This window comes from Papaver somniferum, chromosome 7 (assembly GCF_003573695.1).
Source record: "Papaver somniferum cultivar HN1 chromosome 7, ASM357369v1, whole genome shotgun sequence".
Classification (NCBI taxonomy): domain Eukaryota; kingdom Viridiplantae; phylum Streptophyta; class Magnoliopsida; order Ranunculales; family Papaveraceae; genus Papaver; species Papaver somniferum.
Window position 1 is genome coordinate 239,896,075 of NC_039364.1, and position 20,670 is coordinate 239,916,744.

Below are 20,670 nucleotides of genomic sequence, written 5' to 3' on the forward strand. Positions count from 1 at the left end.
CGTCCTTGCACTTTCATACAAAAACCCATTGATCTTGCCTTAACTTTTTCTTTTGTATTATGACCTCTTCAGGAATGTTGCGAAATAGGACATGCCTAAATATTCTTGCGAAAATCAAGCCCCATGACATTGCCGTCTTGCGACAAAATCGCAGGACGTCTTCGCACTTTCATGCGAAAACCCATTGATCTCGTCTTATCATTTTCTTTTGTATTATTGCCTCTTCAGGATTGTTGCACAAATATGACAAGTCTTAATATCCTTGCGAATAAAAAGACTCATGAGATTTGCGTCTTAAGACACTTATCAGCTCCCTAATGGAGGGTGCCGCCCTTATCTTCCCCCTGGTTGCCCCTTCAAGGAGGCGTACTTCTACCATACAAGGTTAGCTCCTCCCATCCAGTCTTAACAACAACCAGTTGTTTTCGAAGACTCTTATCCCTTTTACCTATAGGGCTTATGGTTACGAGACTGCACCCTAAGTGGGGTTTTCTTCAGGCCGAGTGCAGTATAAGCCAAGACTTGTCAAGAATGACAAGGTACACTTCAAACGTCCCTGGCACTCTTGACTCAACCGTGTACCTCGGCGCCCTGATCAGATCTACACTCCTTGGGAGAGTCCTTATTACCTTAGTCACCCAACCCAAGTCATATGCTTAAGCTGAGAATCCAAGGTGCCTCTCCCGGATGGGCTTTATTGACCCCAAATCTCCATGACTCAGGTTCCGGTGGCGGTGTAGCCTTTCCCTGAGCCATGCAACAGGTACCCCCTAATATGACGTACTTTAGGTCTTACATTTGCCTCTTGCGAAATTTTATTCGCGAACTAGGGTGTACGCCATAAAGGTTCGCCCCTTTCTTTTATGTCATTGTTCTGTGATTATCTCTGCGAAAATTTCGCACATCATGATCTTGTTTTGATATGAGTAATCTTGCAATTATTCTTTCAGAATCCATAACTTCTCAAAGCTTCTTACGGATAATATCTTTTTAAGTACAACCTGTTCCATGGTCTGTCTAATCTATGACCAACATCTCTTCCTTCTGGATCCATTAATCTATAAGCTCCTGTTCCAACTATCTCCTTAATGATGTAAGGTCCATCCCATTTTTTCGCTAATTTTCCACCATTTTCTCGCTGATATATTGGTGTTTCTCGCAGAACTAAATCTCCTGGTTGAAATTCGCGTATTTTGACACGTTTATTATATTCTCGGCTAATCTTCGCTGATAATTCTCCATATGTTGTAAAGCTTTTTCTCTTTTTTCTAATTCATCAAGTTTATTTAAAATCAAGCCCGCACTAAGATTTTTCTCCCAAGCTTCTCTTTTTGTTGTCGGAATAACAACTTCTGTTGGTAACACCGCTTCAACTCCGTATGTTAAACAAAAAGGTGACATTCCAGTAGCTTCTCTTCTAGTTGTATTATAAGCCCATACTGCATTATGTACTTGTTCGCACCATGCTCTGTGATGTCCTTCCAATTTCTTCTTTAATATATCTGCAATTGTTTTGTTTGTTGCTTCTACTTGCCCATTAGCTTGTGGATACAAAGGAGTAGACTTTCCACATTTTATCTTGAATGCATTAAGTAGCATTTCTATATTCTGTCCTTCAAATTGTTTCCCATTATCAGATACCAACTGTGCAGGAATTCCGAATCTGCAAATGATATTTTCGAATATGAATGTAAAGATATCTTTGTCGCGAATATGTTGTACTGCCTTCACTTCTGTCCATTTTGTGAAATAATCTGTTGCGACTATTAAGTATCTTCTTTGTCCAGATCCTGGTAAAAATGGCCCCACAATATCTAAGCCCCACTTTCCAAAAGGCCACACACTGGTTGAAGATGACAATGGTGCTCCAGGTGCATGTATTTTCTTTCCATGCCGCTGACAATCTTCGCAACGTCTTGATATTTGTTTTGCATCTTCATGCATGTATGGCCAGTAATAACCTTGCATTTTTGCTCTATGTGCCAAAGATCTTCCTCCACTATGATTGCCAGCATCCCCACTATGTAACATTTTTAGCACCTTTTCTCCTTCCTCTCGTGTCAAACATCTGAGTGATGGTCCATTAAAGGATTTTCGGTATAAACCCATCTCTTAATTCATAATTCGTTGCACGGCTTTTTAACTTGTGTGTTTCCAATCTATTTCTTGGTGTTTCTCCTTTCGCCAAATATGAAGTTCCATTCTCCAGTCTGCGATATTGTTCATTTGTTCTTCTTTTCATTGTCTATTATCATCACATCCACGTCTTCTTCTTCTTTATTGATTGATGGTGACAGAAGTGTTTGTATTTTTATGCATCTCGCAGTTGGATCTGTCATCATGCTTGAGATGAAAGCAAAAGCGTCTGCGAGTCTGTTATCCTTTCTTGAAATGTGCCTCCATTTTATTTTTGGGATTTTCGCTGACAATTCTTCAACCAGCTTCTTGTATTTCTTCAAGGATGGTTCATTTGTAGTATACTCTCCCTTTATTTGGCGAATAACTAGCTGCGAATCACTAGTGATCCTGGCATTTTCTAGTTTCATTTCTATTGCGAATTTTAAGGCATGTATCACAGCTTCATATTCTGTTTCATTATTAGTGGATGCAAATTCCAATCTGAATGAAAAAGCCATCTTTATTCCTTCTGGCGAAATTAAAACAATTCCAACTCCATTTCCTTCTCCATTTGATGATCCATCTACCAATATCTCCCATCTATTTGGTTCTGTTAATAAATCTTTTGGATCTCCATGTTCTTCTTCTACATCCATCATTTCTTCTACTGCTTCATCTTCTTCTAAAGGAAATTCTGCCAAGAAATCTGCAACAACTTGTGATTTTGGTGAAGACAAAATTTCATATTTAATATCAAAGTGGCCTACTTGTGCATTCCATCTCTCCACTCTTCCTGATCTTTTAGAATTCTTCATCACTGATTCAATTGGTACTTTTAATACCTTTATCTTGTGTGCTTGAAAGTATATGCGGAGCTTAAATGATGCATAAACTAATGCTAAGATTAACTTTTCAATCTTTGAGTAATTCTTCTCGGCAGTATTAAAAGTTTTGCTAATGTAATAAATGGGTTTCTCCACTCCTGCGTCTACTCGCAATAACACAACACTTAATGCATGCGACGTCGTCGCAAGATAGATCAATAATTCTTCTCCTGATTCTGCTTTTTGTAAAATAGTTGTATTCATAAGATGTTCTTTGATTCCTTGAAAAGCTTTTTCACATTCATCAGTCCATTTAAATTTCGCACCCTTCTTGAGTATATCGAAAAAATATTTGCATTTGTCTGATGATCGCGAAATGAATCTCCCCAGCGAAGCTAGAAGCCCATTCAACTTCTGTACATCTTTTATTGTTGCTGGTGTTGGCATGTCACGAACTGCTTGCACTTTTTGGATCAACCTGTATTCCTTCCTTTGATACAATGTAGCCTAAAATTTTCCCGATGCAACTCCAATAGTACACTTCTCAGGATTCAATTTAATGTTATACTGCCGCATTTGTTCAAAAATCTCCCTCAGGTCTTGTACATGGTCTTTAGCTTCTTTACTCTTTACTAACATGTCATCCACGTATACTTCTAATGTTTTGTGTATCCATTTTGCGAACACCTTCTCTACCATTCTTTGATGTCGCTCCCGCGTTTCGCAAACCAAATGGCATTTTCGTGTAACAATATAAACCTCTAGGGGCAAAGAAAGCAGTATGTTCTTGATCTTCTTCAGCGAGAGGGATTTGGTTATACCCTTTGTACCCATCTAAAGATGATACCCTATCATTTCCCGCTGCGGATTCCACCATTTGAGGAATATCTGGTAACGGAAAACTATCTTTGGGGCAAGCTTTGTTTAAATCAGTGAAATCTATGCAAATCCTGATTCCTTTGTTTTTCTTTGGGACAATGACCATATTCGCTATCCATTCTGGGTATTTAGCTTCTCTTATATTCCTGCCTCAAGCATTTTCTGTAGTTCTTCTTCTATTTGGGAATGGTAAGTTGTTGCAATTTTTCTTATTCTCTGTTTAAATGGTCTCACATTTTTGTTAATCTCCAACTTGTGGCATGCAATTGATGGATCTATTCCCGGTATCTCATCCATGCTTCCTGCGAAAATATCTTTATATTCTCGCAACAAGTTAACAGTTCTTTCTTCTTCTTCTCATATCCATTTTGGTTCCAATTCTCAATATTAGAGGTTCCTCTATAGTCCCAACGTTTATTTCTTTTGTTGGTTCTGCGGCAGTGTAACTGGGTTTAGGTTCTCCCATTGGTGTTGGTTCTTTTATTGTTTTAGGTCCTTCTCCTTCTTCCGAAATTTCGCTGGGTATTCCTTTGCCTTCTTTTGCCCTTATCATATATACTCTAAATTCTTCTTCTTTGCTTCCTTTGCCAATTTTCTGCGAAATTGTTTCTTTTTGCTTGTCCTTCATAATGTTTACTTCAATTTGATGACATAATTTCGCATTGTCAACATCTCCTCTGATTTCACCTATTCCATTTGGAGTGGGGAATTTAATACATTGATGCAACGTTGATACCACAACTTTTATCGCATGTATCCATGATCTTCCTAATAACATATTATATGGCGATTCCATATCCACCACGCACAATGTTACATGTGTTTCGATTTCTCCAAGTGGAATTCGTACCACTATCTCTCCTTTAGGTTTTGTTGTGGATTTTCCAAAGCCGTGAACAAAATATGTTGAACTGAACATTTCTTCATCTTTAAATCCCATTCCCCGGAATGCGTGATAAAATATTATATCAACTGAACTTCCTGTATCGATTAAAGTTCTGTTCAACATCCATTCTCCTGTGGATTTTATTGTTGTCTCCTTCTCTTTTCGTGTAATAGGCACTGTGATGACCAACGGAGATGTGTGGTTCAAATTTTCTTTTGGTATTTCTTCCGCCATGAATGCAATTTTTTGCTTTTCCCAATCTTTCAAGGGTGATGTTTTTCTACCGCCATAACTTTCCTTCCTTCAAAATTTCGTTTATGTATTCTTCCTTTGATGTTTTCATGGAATTCATTAATCATCGTTTTTGTTATCATATAACACTCCAATCTTTTGCCATTTTCACTAATTCTATTCATTTTTCTTCTAACTGATTCACTGATTTATTTAATCACTTTCTTGACTTGAATATTCTCAATCAACAATCTTCAACTTTCGATCTTCAATTCCCTGTTTCTAGCGCCATTATGTAGTTGCAGGAAATCCTACACTACACTCTTCATGTGATTTCATTATTAATCAACTCATTTTAGGTTTGTATTCTTAATTTTATTGATTAATCTTTGGATGTTCTTACAAGAAAAGATAAAGAATTCAAGAATGATCTCTGCTCTAAACTTTCTCTCTCCTATTTATTTGTTTCTTACTAAAAAAAGATCTCCCTTTTCTTTACAACTCGAATGACTATTTATAAGGAAATACATAGTGGATGACAGCTAATCTGTCCTTTATTTTCGGATATGGTCTGCGACATTCTCGCAACCTTACAAATATTAATTTGGCAAACTCTCTAATTTTCGCAGGACTATCATATCTTTCTCGTGATCTTAGATGTCGTCATTTATTTTATCATTTCTGGAATTATTCTGCGACGCTTAAGTGTTGTATCATTAATAATTTCGCTGAAACATTATCATTGCGAGATTCTGATCCTACAATCCTAGATGCAAATCCTAGCCGTCCAAGGTCGCCAGACAACGCATGGTAACCTTTGGCCCAAAACCCTAATTTTGGCCACGCCGAACTGCGCCAAGGCATGCCATGCCAAATGTGCCAATGTCTTGCCAACCACCTTGTCGTGCCATACCATGCCATCCTTCCCTATGCGGCTACCAAAATGAAGGAGTGCGACGATCAACGGCCACCCTTTAATCCTCGATGCAAATCCTAGCCGTCCAAGGTCGCCAGACAACGCATGGTAACCTTTGGCCCAAAACCCTAGTTTTGGCCACGCCGAACTGCGCCAAGGCATGCCATGCCACATGTGTCAATGGCATGCCAACCACCTTGCCGCACCATACCATGTCAGCCTTACCTATGCGGCTACCAAAACGAAGGCGTGCGACGATCAACGACCACCCTTCAATCCTAGATGCAAATCCTAGCCGTCCAAGGTCACCAGAAAACGCATGGTAACCTTTGGCCCAAAACCCTAGTTTTGCCCACGCCAAACCGCGCCAAGGCATGCCATGCCACATGTGCCAATAGCATGCCAACCACCTTGTCGTGCCATACCATGCGAGCCTTCCTTATACGGATACCAAAACGAAGGTGTGCGACAATCAACGACCACCTTTCAATCCTAGATGCAAATCCTAGCCGTCCAAGGTTGCTAAACAATGCACGGTAACCTTTGGCCCCAAACTCTAGTTTTGACCACGCCAAACCGTGCCAAGTCATGCCATGCCACATGTGCCAATGACATTCCAACCACCTTGTCGCGCCACGCCATACCAGCCTTCCCTATGCGGACGCCAAAACGAAGGCCTGCAACGATCAACGACCACCTTCTCATCTAAGATGCAGATCTTAGCTGTCCAAGGTTACCAGCTAACACATGGCAATTTTCGTCCCTTGTTTGGTCGCGCCTAAACAAAGGAAAAACCCTAACTTTTGGCCGCGCCTAAACCAGGCCATATTAAAGCCATACCGAGCATGTTTCATGCCACTAGCTACCAAACGAAGGGTTGCAATAATCAATGGCTACCTTTTCTCTTAAGATGCAAAATCTCGACCGTCGAAGGTCACCAATCCGGCAAGTCTCCCAAGCTCGACTTGCCAGACGACAACAACATGCTACATGTTTTCCATGAAAACACTCGAGACATCAACGCATGTCACAAACTGGGGTATGCTCATTGGGGATTGGTTTGGTGGTCTACAGCGTGCGGCGTACACTACGCCCGTTATAAGAAAGTAACATAAGGATGAGGCGGTTAGTAAATACAGGGAGTAATGGTGAAACGCTTACTTTTATGGAACATCAATTCCAGGCGTTACCGGTTACCACCTCCTCCCATTTACTCACTCGTTTTCCATTTCTTAATGAGACCAGAGTACGTTTCACTTCGACTGGTATAAATAGGCATTACCTATTTCCACCGAACAACAAGTTCAGGACAGGAGCATACAACACTCCGAAAACATTTGCTAGCTCTGTTAGCTTCCCACTTTCTGATACAAGTCGTAGAAAACAACTACTTTTCCAGAATCAACTATTCTGGTCTCAACACTTTCTTCGCTTCCCTCCCCAAAACCAACCCTTCTCCTTCACTTTATGACCGAATCAAGTCTAGAACGGCCATTTCTTGGTTTAGTCCAGATTTCTACAGATTGATCTCTCGAATCTAAAGTACTCCCTTGCAGTACATTGTTTAGGGTTTAAATTCGTTTCTCACCCACACACCCGAAATTACCAAAATCAGCATAAACCGTTTTCACCCTCAAACAACTATCATGTAATTAATAGTTATGATCAAATCATATAAAATTTAGAAACAAACCATACAAAATTTGATTGAATAATGAGAAGACGAGGGTACCCAAATACACCATAATCTTAAACTTTTCCACTTATAATTCCTCTTACCGAAAGTGATTGTCTATGGACTGAGTCGATATAATACAACGAATCGGTATTCACACTTTGTGTGATCGTCTATGGATACAAGATCGAGACAATACAACAATCAAAGTTTGATTACTTGATAATAGGTTCGGACTTGATGAAACTCTATAGGATCACTATCAAGTAATACAGAGTTAACGTTTGTGTAATTTACTTTAAATTATAATAACAACAATTATAATTGCGGAAAAAAAAAATTAAATAACACAACAAGGTTTTGTTAACGAGGAACCGCAAATGCAGGAAAACCCCGGGACCTAGTCCAGAATTGAATACTCTCAGAATTAAGCCGCTATACAAAATCAAACCAACTTCATACAGTTGAGACCAAGCAACTAAACCTATAGTTCACCTAGTTTCTTCAGTATCCCTGCGCTTCCAACATTAAATAAGTGAACGCACTGGAACAATTCATTTGGTTCGTATTCCAAACAGTAAAGGAACAACAAATCTGTTCGGTAACAACTCTATTCAATCTCAGTGATATGAGTTAGACAAAGGCTCTTCTGTTTAATCTAATAAACTCCTTTGTCGGTTTTAGATCTATCTATCCAACAACTATTAAAGTAGCAGAGTTTAGATTTGGCAATCAAATATAGGATCTACCAAGATACTATATAGTGATGTCGATCTACGCAACTAATCAATCAAATCTATCAAGGATAAACTGATTATAGTTGGATCCCAACCGATCAAGTTTTGTGCACACCAAAGATTATGAAACCAATAAGAAATCTTCTTTGTCTTCAAATCTTCTTAAATCTTCAATCAACACCTGTACACCACAACTTGAGTCTCTTGTGATCAATCACGCACAGATCGGAGTCTGTTAATAATGGATTATCACAAGACGTCTTTAGATCTACAAACAGTTCTAAAGATCCTGTCGACACTTCGATCTAGTTTGAGTGAATGTTATATCAGAAGAGAAGATTCTCAAGAATAAACAAACTAGGTGCAATCAAAGTTCAACAACCGTTAGTCAATCAAATCAAATCAAATCGAAAACTATAACACTGCAATTATCTAGTTTCCCACCAACAAGACTCGCAGAGCTTCTTGATCCCACAGAAGTCTTTAAACGAGCAGTCGTAAGAGATTTCGCCTAATTAGGGTACTTTCCTCTCCGAATAGACGGCTCCACCAGTAACAACACAACAAGGTAGTTTTGCTGGCTCTTAGGATAGTTTTCTCTAAATGCAAACTTGGGTATTTATAGGCCAAGAAAGTTTGGACACCAAGGAATTTCCAAAACCGAAATATTCTTAAGATATGCAATAAATTCCCAAATCGATTTTCATAATTCCTAGAAATGCTCTGTCCAAAATTAACCGAAATCCTACTAGAAAATTTCTAATTAGTAAATACACATTACCATTTTTTATTTTCCAGAGATATGCATTTTAATTGCTGGTAATTAAAAGCATATAAAATTAACAACCTTAATTAAAAGATTCTCAACTTATTTCGGTCCGGGATCTCCTTGAGTTATTAAGGAATATCTTTGAACAATAAAAGATAAGAGTTACTGAACATGTTCAAAGTATGTCCACATCTTATTTCTTTGTAAATCCTTTTTCATATTTACAATCTTGGAACCGATTATACCATACTTCCAAACAAGTTGGTTCATCTGATTTCCAAGAACTATGTGATTGATCAAACATCAATACACTAATTATGGGTTTGCGGTTTTACTAAACACAAGGATCGGTTCTACCTTGATATGGTTACTGGGACCGGTTACATCAGTTACCGGGATCGGCTACGTCAATTACCAGGACCGGTTACCATATTCTCATGGTATTACTTGTGATCGGTCACACCTACCAGGATCAGTTACACCAATTACCAAGACCGGTTACACCAATTACAAGGATCGATTACACACTATTTTGTTATCGATCACACCAATTACTAGGATCAGTCACACCAATTAAAAATATCGATCATACCATCTTAGGCGATTACTTAAGATCGGTTATACTAATAAAAGTCATACCAATACATAATTCAGGAATTATGGCTAGTTTTACCAAGATACGTAACAAGTTATGATCGGTTCTACTAACTCACAGATATTGGTAATCCAAAGATATGCAATGAATAACAATACCAATAAGCCTGGCGATTTCCATTTCGATTCATAAAACAAGTTAATGAATGTACTTCCTTTAAACGAATGTAAACATTGTTTCCTAGGACGAAATCTTCACCTATACCCATACACATAATCACAATAGCATTCATACGATTATGTCGATGTCTTATATACGAAGTTCAAAAGATAAGCATATATTATACTTCGTATTCTAATTCCTTAACACCATGTCTACTAGAGTATAATCATTCACAGCTTCGCAGTTATGTTTTCAATATAGCACGACTTGAAAGATACGTTAGGAATGAAACAGTTCAAGTCACAATATTACTAACCTCAAGAGGAAGGATGATGTCGTTGATGTATCTTGTTACTTCTTCACATTCTTCAAGTCTTCGAGTGATACTTGTATGTCTCATAATCCTAATCTTTCTAGCCTTACCTATACGAAGTTGTCTCTATTATATAATCAAGCGACTCTTTAATTGAGTTTTGATTCACTAAAATATGACAACCAAACTTGACATACCAACGTTTGGTGGGTTCAACCGAGCTATGCTCTAACAAATAAGAATACCAAAAAAATCGAATTGGGTAAGTGTATTTGACTAGGCAAGGTTCTTATTGACACTAAAGTTTTCAAGCAGAGGTATGACCTTCTTTTAACATATATTGTGTTTGTTGTCCTTTAAACTCGTAATATATCTTATAGTTGGTTGCTAATATATGACATTTGCATTTCAGTGCTTGTACAAATAAGATATATTAAGAATTTAAAGGACATATCTTTGTCGAAGTTATTGACTATTTTATAATCTAACAAGTGGAATCCATCCCACTGAACATTTAAAATTGGGAAAAAATATCATGAATGTTTCATATAATTTTATTCAGAGCATTACATAGTCTAAAAAGTTAATATATCGCCTTTGAATGACGGTGCATCGGCATAGGTGATGGAAGTATTTTACTTGTGCACACAAAATTCCACATCAAATATCCTTTAAATATGCTCAAGTACTTATGAGTCCAAAAGGTCAACTTCGAGTCGAATTTGGTGTAGTCAAAGTCTGGTCAACTATTTGGTCAAGGCCCGATCCATTGGGTTTACAAGGTCATCGTTAACGAATATAAGCATATATAGTACACTATATATGAAGTATTTAGATCCATTGATAATAAACTTGAAATATTAGCATATGATCCCAAAACATATTGTTAACCCTAAAAATTAAAAAATTCATCTTTCAACTGTTCTGATCAATAGACAATTACATCATACTCCAATCATGATAAAATTTGTATGGATTTATATTAATGTATAATAAAATATTAAAATTTCAAGATAGTCAAACGGCTAGATGAAAAGATATTTATGAATATCTACAAAAGGTCATACTAATAATCACTCTTCTTTCCACCTAAATCACCTAAAGTTGACAGAGTGATTGATTTTGATTATACGTCAACTTCGTTAACATTTGTTTACTTGTAAACTTGATTTAGTTTAGCTTTAATGGCAATCCTAAGCGTCAGCAACCAACAGTTTTAATATCGGCAGCGTCCCGCCTACAAATCTTTGCCAGCATCGAAGTTTATTGATATCTTATTGGTATCTCAGATGAATTTCTCGAGATTTTTTCCGACAGAGAAAAAAGGGCTCATTTTGTTTAGCACCTATTCCCATGATAAACATATACTTTTCTTCCAAAGAAAAACGTTAAATGATAAACTTCAGGAGATATCACGTACTTTGGAGTACTTCCCATGGTTGGATATTTATGAAATGTTTATAGTATATCAATAAGAATAACATGTAACACATAGAAAAAATAATCCGTAATCCAACAGTTGGAATTTTTAAAACTTTGGTTTTGCGACGCTGTTATAAATATAGAGAAGAGAGAGATCTTATTTGTTAGATATCAATGACATAAACTTTGGTTAACCGACATCTCTGGAGATTTAAAAAAACTAAATGATCTCATCATCGATGAGTTTTTCAACAATGATAAGGAATTCTCTTCCGAGGCTATTAAAAGCCGGATGCATTTCCATGAAACTTCTTGTGAGAATTTATTCTTACTTTTGAAGGATAACTAGGGTTTGGTATAGCAAAAATTGTGATTACACAAGCTATTTCCAACGTTTTTCATCTTGCATATTTTTAGATTTATTAATTTAAATTCTAGATTTGTTGGAAGATGAACTTGCAGTATGTAATCATTATTGGTTTAATTATTGTAAAAGTATTATGAAATGTATTTGCCTTTACGTTTTTCGTGAATCGAGCAGATATTTCGTGTATGCTCAAAAGTTAAATATATTATGTTTTTTATGAACTGAAAATAGAACAAACTCTTTGAGAATTTAATCGCAGTATTGATCTACTCGTGATCACACTTTTGTGTTATTAATGCAACATACACTCGATAAGATTTTCTTATGTTGAGTCATACCAATTAAAATTATCTCTTTGTTCGTAACTGGCGTTGAAATTAATTTAATTCGATATTGAGGATACAAATTCATGTGATTTGTTAATGTCCAATAAAATCCTTCTTTTTTATAAAGCAAGGTCACTCATGTTGTTCTCTTGGGAATGACATCAAATGAGAGAGAGTTCTTAAATGAACTTATGCTTAATTAATTGTTATATCTTTGTGGGGTGTGTGGCTGTGAAATTTGAAGAGGATGCTTATATATTAAATCTCATAGATGAGCGCTAAGTATCTTTTGGTTGTATTCATTACGATCCCACGATTTTCGTACCTTTGACAATTTTATTGACAAAAAGGGGGAGAGTTATTTAGTAGTTTCGCACAACATACTGGTTTACGAATCATTATGTAAGGGGGAGTGAATCAATAATCTATAGGTTTCACCTATTATGCAAAATATGTAGGGGGGACATATCACCGTAGTATTACTTCAAAGTTGGGATACAATTGAACTTTGGAGAAGATAATAATATTATGTTTCTGTATAAAGATGATTGAGAATTTTCAAAGTTGTTATTGCTAAAGGATCTTCGACAACAACGATACTGAGTTGAACACGTTCAGAATCACAGCAACTTGAAATAACGAAGAATTCAAGGAGTTGAACAAACCAAAGAAATCAAGCATGATGGATTCGAGGAGTTTTCAAAGTTTTATTTTTTTATCCATATGTGTTGATAGTTTGGTCACTAAAATTGACAAAGGTGGAGATTGTTAGAGCATTTCTCGGTCGAACTCAAAAGTGTTGCTATCTCAAGCTTGTTGTAAAATTTAGTTGTCAAAACTATATCTTGATTTCTAGTCTACAATTAGTTAAATCTTGGATTAGGATAGAAGTGTAGTTGAGAAACGGACATCGTAGAAGTCATCATTGCGTTCTACCGTTTGAAGGCGAAGATCAACCGAAGATTTTGGAGAACTTTTTCAATAAAAGGTAAGAGAAGACTGAACCACCTATTTCTCAAGTTATATTGATATTTATATTTATGATACGATGTCGCATAAATAATTAGACTATCATGCATATACAAGAATTTCGAGTCAAGTTTATCTTGGTAATTAGTTCTCGAAATATAATGACTAAACTTAATGAACATTTGTTCATACTTGATGAATTTCGGTTAAGGACAATTTATTGTTCGCAATCAAAATCATGATTCAAGTTTTATCATTCGAAAATAGCATGGAACAGTGATATGTGTCATTGATGTTATTCGAGAATGTTTGGGATCGATTTAGAGAGAAATATAGAACTACTGTAGATGTACGGACAGTGTTATCAATCTTAGAAAATGGGAAAACTGTTATAAGTATGAAGACGCATTACATGTACTCCTACACGTAGCGGAGTAGCTATATGTCGACAAACAGATTTTTGGTGCACATATCCTTATGCAAATCCTGTAAACATCTGTTAACTCGTGAACCAGATCGGAATGCATACCCGTATGTAAATCGTAAATAAACTGTGATCACGGAATCAGTTTGGTATCCATACTGGTACACGTACCAGAAAAGTTCTGTGTTCCGGAACTCGGTTTGTTTATCCATACCGGTACGCATACCAAAATAGTTATATGGACTCCGGAATCGGTTATAGTCTTAAGGTACACATACCGGTACCATACCTACATAGTTTTGTGAACTCCGAAACTTAGTTGTGCTTAATAGTATACAAACCGGTACACGCACTACGACTGACATGACTCACGAAGGTCTATGGTATTTGTACATCTACTAACCATGTTAATTATTTAAAATCCAATAAAGTTATTTCTACGAAATAATTAACATTTGATCAAATCTCTAAAAACACGGTAGACTTGTTTGATCACATGATTGTGGCTCAAGGTTAAAGTCTTAAGTGTTTATGAAAATGAAATATTAATCTTATAAGTTCAAATCGGCTACTTTCGGCTAACCACCTTGAACATAGTCTTTATACACGGTTCGGTTACGGTTTCACCTAACCAGAGTGTATATCTTGTTTATGTAAATCAGATTCAAAGATTCATCTAACGGTGTATGTTGATTGCTTGGTTCCAAAGTTATCTTAGCTTAAACCTAAAGAAACCTATGCTTAGAATGTCTATAAAGGGGGAACTTCAAGCAACTAGGATCTTTGAATCTCGACACTACTTTTCTTGGTGTGTCCTAGTTGTAACTAGAGTAGTCATCTTCCTAAAACCCTTTTAGGGTTTAAGCGACTACAAAGACTTTGTTGGGATTCGTGAATCCAGGTCCAGCTATTGTTTATCTTAATAGCTCGAGTATCCTGATCTTGTTCGATTGTTGAGATTCTCACTTGAACAAGATAGATAGAAATCATCAAAGTTCTCTTCGTATCAGACTTTGTTGATTCTACAAGTTTTATACTTGTGAGGTGAATAATAATCTAGGATGCACTTCGGGTTGCATAAGACCGGATTTTCAGGTTAACTAGACTTGTCTATTGCTATCGATTTCCATCACCTTGATCAAACTTTTTTATTGGAACGGAAATCACATATAGGCTTATCTATGGAAGGAAGATTGGTTTAAAGTCTTCAATTGAGTTGAAACAACTCTTAGTTAGTGAGACGTCAGCTAACTGAATCAATTGCGCGAAGTCCTGATGTGATTCAAGAGGCATAAGGAACGCGACTATAACTGAATTGCTGGAAGGGTTTTATTCATTCTCAACTACATTCCAGTATGAAGTTAATTGGTAGCAGGCAAGTGTCTGTAGCAGCTTAATACAGTTTGGTTTTCAATCTGGACTAGGTCCCGGGGTTTTTTCTGCATTTGCGGTTTTCTCGTTAACAAAACTTCTGCCGTCTGTGTTATTTCTTTCCGCATTATATTTTTTATCTTTATAATTGAAATATCATAGGTTTTGCTCTAATCAATCATAGCAAATACATCCGACCTTGTTTGTTGGATGCGATTGATTGATTACTTGGGCAATTGATCTTTGGAATCCCCCAAGTACTCTCACCAGGAAATTAGGTTCACAGACTTGTATCTGTAAACGTTCTGATTTGATAGATAGATCTATAACTCTAAATATTCTTTCTTGATTGAGATTCCTTAAGTTGAACTCTAATAATTATATTTGAGTTTGTCCATAAAGATTGCCTAATAAAAAGTTGGTGGTTTATTTCGGTACCCCCGCGTGTTCATATGTCCAACCATATATCTAGTTAACATAACAGTGTCATATCTTATTAACAAATCTATTCCTCTTTCCATCCGACCATTTATCGATTTGAGATGCTCATAATAAAATGACGAAATTTAATGAAATTAGTTATGGTTAATCTGTTGGTTAGATAATATCACGTCGGACTATCACAAATCTGCAGTGGTAGAGCAAATTTTTTTTCCGAAGAAGTATTCCATTATTTTTCCGTAAGTAGTTGTAGATGGTAAAATTTGGATAAGAGGCAAAAGTGTCATTTCAAGACCATATGACAAAACTTAACTCTCATGGGAGAGACTAAGCCCTTGGTCCTCAAGGAACCCATAGTCGCGAATTTTAGTATATGTCCCTGCGAGACACTGCTGGTCGTGATGTCGTGACTCCTAGCATACATCCTCGACGAGATACTGCTAGTCATGTAGGTTCTGTAGAGCGTCAAACGTTCCCGACAGACTTATGAACCAAAATAACCAGCATGTCTTCACGAGACGCGTCTGGTTGTGATTCCATGATTCATATTATACATCCTCGAAGAGATACTGCTGGTCATGTAGGCTTTATAGATACGTAACAACATCCCTGACGGACTTATGATCTAGAGTTGAGACATACATGTCTCCTGTAAGCACGACTCATAATATTTGAGATTAAACACTGATTCCTAGTACATCATCGCGAGATATATCGGTCATGTATACTCTAGGCTCTGACTCGACTTGCTGAGGCTTCCGAATAATTCCTAAAACATCCCCGGGAGATATGCTGGTTATTCTTCCTATGGGCCCTTTCGACAGACTCCTAAAAATCCTTTCGAGATACATTGGTCATGTCGGCCCAAAAATACGACCCCTAGCATATCACTGCAAGATACGTTGGTCAAAGAAAAGTGAGCCGAAGTCCCGCAGAGACATTATTAGGCGTGCAAGCTTTCCTTTCTCTGCCGAATATGTCCCTTCTAACTTTGGAGAGACTCAATCGCGTCAGCCAAGTATCATACGGCCTCATTCGCATCGGTTAAATCTCAAACAGCCTCAGTCGCGTCAGCCAAGCCTCAGATGACATTATCAGATCTGAGCCATCTCATCTAAAGACTGTTATACATGCGTAAGACTCAGGAACAAGCCTCACCTAAGTCTCAATCCTATTTCTCAGCGTCTCAAACACACTCACGGCTAGTAAATTGGGCATGAACTATACATGTTTATCCTAAAACATGGATAATATCCCTTGAGATCCACATTCTCAACAAAGGGACCCGCAAGTAATAATACGGTCTCCATGTGACATATGTGACCGACCATGAATAGAATGAGATAAACCTCAGCGTCTCTCACACTCTACACATGATTTCTGAGACATTCCATGTCTTTTCACATGACTCATCCTAGTCATTCTTACAAATCATAGAATATCTCTCTATCTTGGCCAACTCGGCTAAAGAGAATATTTCTCTCTCTCAACACATCATCACAAAGGCTGACTCATCTTCACACAAATGAGGGGATATCAATTAGGGTTTTGGTCTGGAGATCTACGACATGTGTGAGAAATACCCGACCTATTTATCACCACATAAGAGAGTAAAGGTGGTGGAATAATGAGATAAACTCAACCTAGTTAATCTCTATATATTACTGAAGAGACGGGAGAAGTGCTCCGCATGGAATGCAATCCCTATCTTCACAAACCTCAGATTAGAGAATTCAGCTATAAATAGGTCTTCTATTTCTCCAAGCTAACACACAACTTTCTCATAAACTCTCAAAGAAATTCTTCTTCAAATGTTAGACTTCTCTGATCTCTCTGTACACCTGTTTCCTTCCCTAAGACTTAACCTAAGCCTCTTCTCTGTGACTGAAGAATCCTTTGAATGGTCACTATGCGTGGTTTAGGCAGAGACTGTTGTGCTTAACCTCCCGTAGCTAACTTTCAAAACCATAAAATCCGACTTTTAGTCTCTTATCGATTTTAGGTAACTACATTTTTGGTGACCACAGTGGGAGGTTGTTCACTTAGTTGCAAAATCATCTAATAATCATGGTCACATCAAAATGGGAAGCTTTATTAACTCTAATGGAAAAAGATCCATGGAAACAAGATATTAGCAAGATAAGGAGAAACGAGGCCCTCATCCTCGACTTCCTGAACCCCCCCAGAACACGGAAGAAGACGAGATCCAGGAGAAACCTCCCCAACTGCAGGATGGTACAAACTCCACCACAAATACCCCCGAGATGGTACAAACTCCACCACAAAATAAATCAACTTGCATAATTATTTATCTCAACCAGAAGCAATTGAAACAAACGTAGACATTAAAGCACCGGAATTGCACCAAAATTTCGTTAAGCCTAAACAATTGATACCAAACAATAAAGCAAGATAACAATAGTTTTTCTCAACCAGAAACAATTGAATCACACACACATATCCATACACAAATAATGGAATAAACATAAATTGTACCGAAATTTTGTTAAGCAAAAGCAAAATATATGCAATAAAATCAGGCTTTTCTTAAACATGAAAAACGATTAACTAACAAATCCGTTACCTCAAATTCCGCATCCTCTTCTCCTTTTCTTCGCATCTTTCCGGGGAGGAATATCACTGTGTTGTCATCCTCTTGCAAGAAAAAAGATCAATAACAAACGCCAACCTTTACCAGAGAGCAAAAGTTGAAAACCCGAAATACATATGCTTTTATGCTAAACCAAAAACGATTCAACATATTGTGACTTTTTCACACATGAGTTTCAATCGGAACCCCTAATGATCCTTTGATAAAGCCTACCAACATGGGCTAAAACTCAATCCCGCTAAATCAAAAATTCACCCAAACCGTAAGGGCACACATAATATGAGATCGAATATTAAGGTTATGAAAACCGAAATAAAACATCCCATAAACACATAGCAATAAAATAGAGCATTCAAGCACATGCTATGTGAAAAAGTGGGGGTCTAACAACCTCACCCAATATTTCGCTTAGCAATTTGTATGGACTAACTCGAAATGCAAACTTTCAAGAGAAACTAGACAGTCAGACTCAATCTTAAGAAAAGTATATCAAAGAGTTATATCTCAATTTCTCGATTCAATACTTACTCAAGCAAATAACAATCTGCGAGTCTAATTGAATACAATAGAAATTCACTTGAACGGTACCAAAGACCAATGTTCAAGGATCAATCAATTTCAATCAACAACCAAAGGTTGGATTTACCAATTGATCGATTCAACGCACAACCTGTGATATTTCAATTATATTACAAAATATAATGTGGAAAAGTAATAACACGGATACTAGAATTTTTGTTAACGAGGAAACCACAAATGCAAAAAAACCCCGGGACCTAGTCCAGATTGAATACACACTGTATTAAGCCGCTACAAACACTAGCCTACTACAAACTAACTTCTTTTGGACTGTAGTTGAACCCCAATAAATCTCACACTAATCCAAGGTACAGTTCCACTCCTTACGTCTTTGATCCCAGCAGGATACTACGCATTTGATTCCCTTAGTTAATCTCACCCACAACTAAGAGTTGCTACGACCCAAAGTCGAAGACTTTAAACAAACAAATTTGTATCACACAGAAAAGTCTACAGGAATAGATAAATCCGTCTCCCACATAAATAGCTACGAGTTTTGTTCCGTATTTTGATAAATCAAGGTGAACAGGAACCAATTGATATACCAGACTTATATTCCCGAAGAACATCCTAGAAATAACAATCACCTCACAATAATCTTAAACGACTAGCAAAACAAGATATTGTGGAATCACAAACGATAAGACGAAGGTGTTTTTGACTACTTTTCTATCTTGCATATCGGAGAAATTAAACTCAAGCCAATCTTACGATTGCACTCAATCACGATAAAAACAGCAAGATCAGATCACGCAACCATAGAGAAAATAGTTGGGTCTGGATTCACAATCCCAATGAAGTCTTCAAGCCGTTAACCTACAGGGTCTCGGTAGAAACCTAAGGTTAAAGGAGAATCGACTCTAGATTATACAACTAGTATCACACAGGAGGTGAGAAGATTATGTTTCCCACTTGCTAGAGTTATCCTTTATATAGTCTTTAAATCAGGGTCTGCAATCTAAGTTACCTTGGTAACAAAGCATTCAATATTCACCATTAGACGACAACCTGATTATATTCAAGCTAATATCTTTCAACCGTTAGATCGAACTTAGCTTGTTATACACAAATGAAACGCACGTTCATTTAGGTTTGCATACGGGTACACATACTTAGGTAATCAGATTAAGTTAGTTTTAATTTCCAAACTCAACAGAAATTCACGGTCGTGAAATTCCGCCAGTATGCATATGGGTACACATGCTTACCCAGTATCCATCAACCATTCAGTACACACACGAGTATGCATACTTTTGGTTCCCGGTTTTGGACTTATACACTAATGTGCGAACACACTATATGCTTATATCCAAAGATGGTTACATGTTCTAAACTCTTTATTTCAATCATTGAAACATTCTTAAAGGATGTTATATAAAGGTTATTCACACTCTATTTTTCATCAAAGCGATTTTCAAGATATTGAAATAATCAACATGACTTTCGTCACTTGTAAAGATGAACTTGGCCAAAGCGAAAGCTTACCAACACATATTTCTAGAAATAGACAAGCGAGATAAACTCAGCTCGAAATAGCAAATGTGCACAATCGAAGTCTATATAACAATACGACTTTTGTCTCAAGATAGGAGATAAAGCATATAGACTTTTGAATGATAGATAAGTTCAAGTATCCACATAAATTTTAGTCGATGAAGATCCCCCAGTTCCTTGAGTAGTTCTTCGTCTTTGCATGATGAACGTCGTGGAGTCTAGAGCTCAACTTCACTTTCTATCCTAGTCCGAGACTTACCTATAAGTAGACTCAAATCAAGACTTATAGTTTTGGCAACTAAACTTGACAAACAATCTTGAGATAGCAACGCTTGCGAGTTCGACCGAGCAGTGCTCTAACAATCTCCCCCTTTGTCAATTCTAGTGAAAAAACTATCAATACATATGGAATACAAAATAAATAAAAACTTTGCAGCTTCTCTTCCACATTCATGATCTCCTTGGTTCTTCAACATTACTCGAAATCTTCGTCACTTCCAAGTACTCCAATGATTCCAAAGATATTTAATGCAGCATGATCGTTGTTGAAGATCCGTAGCC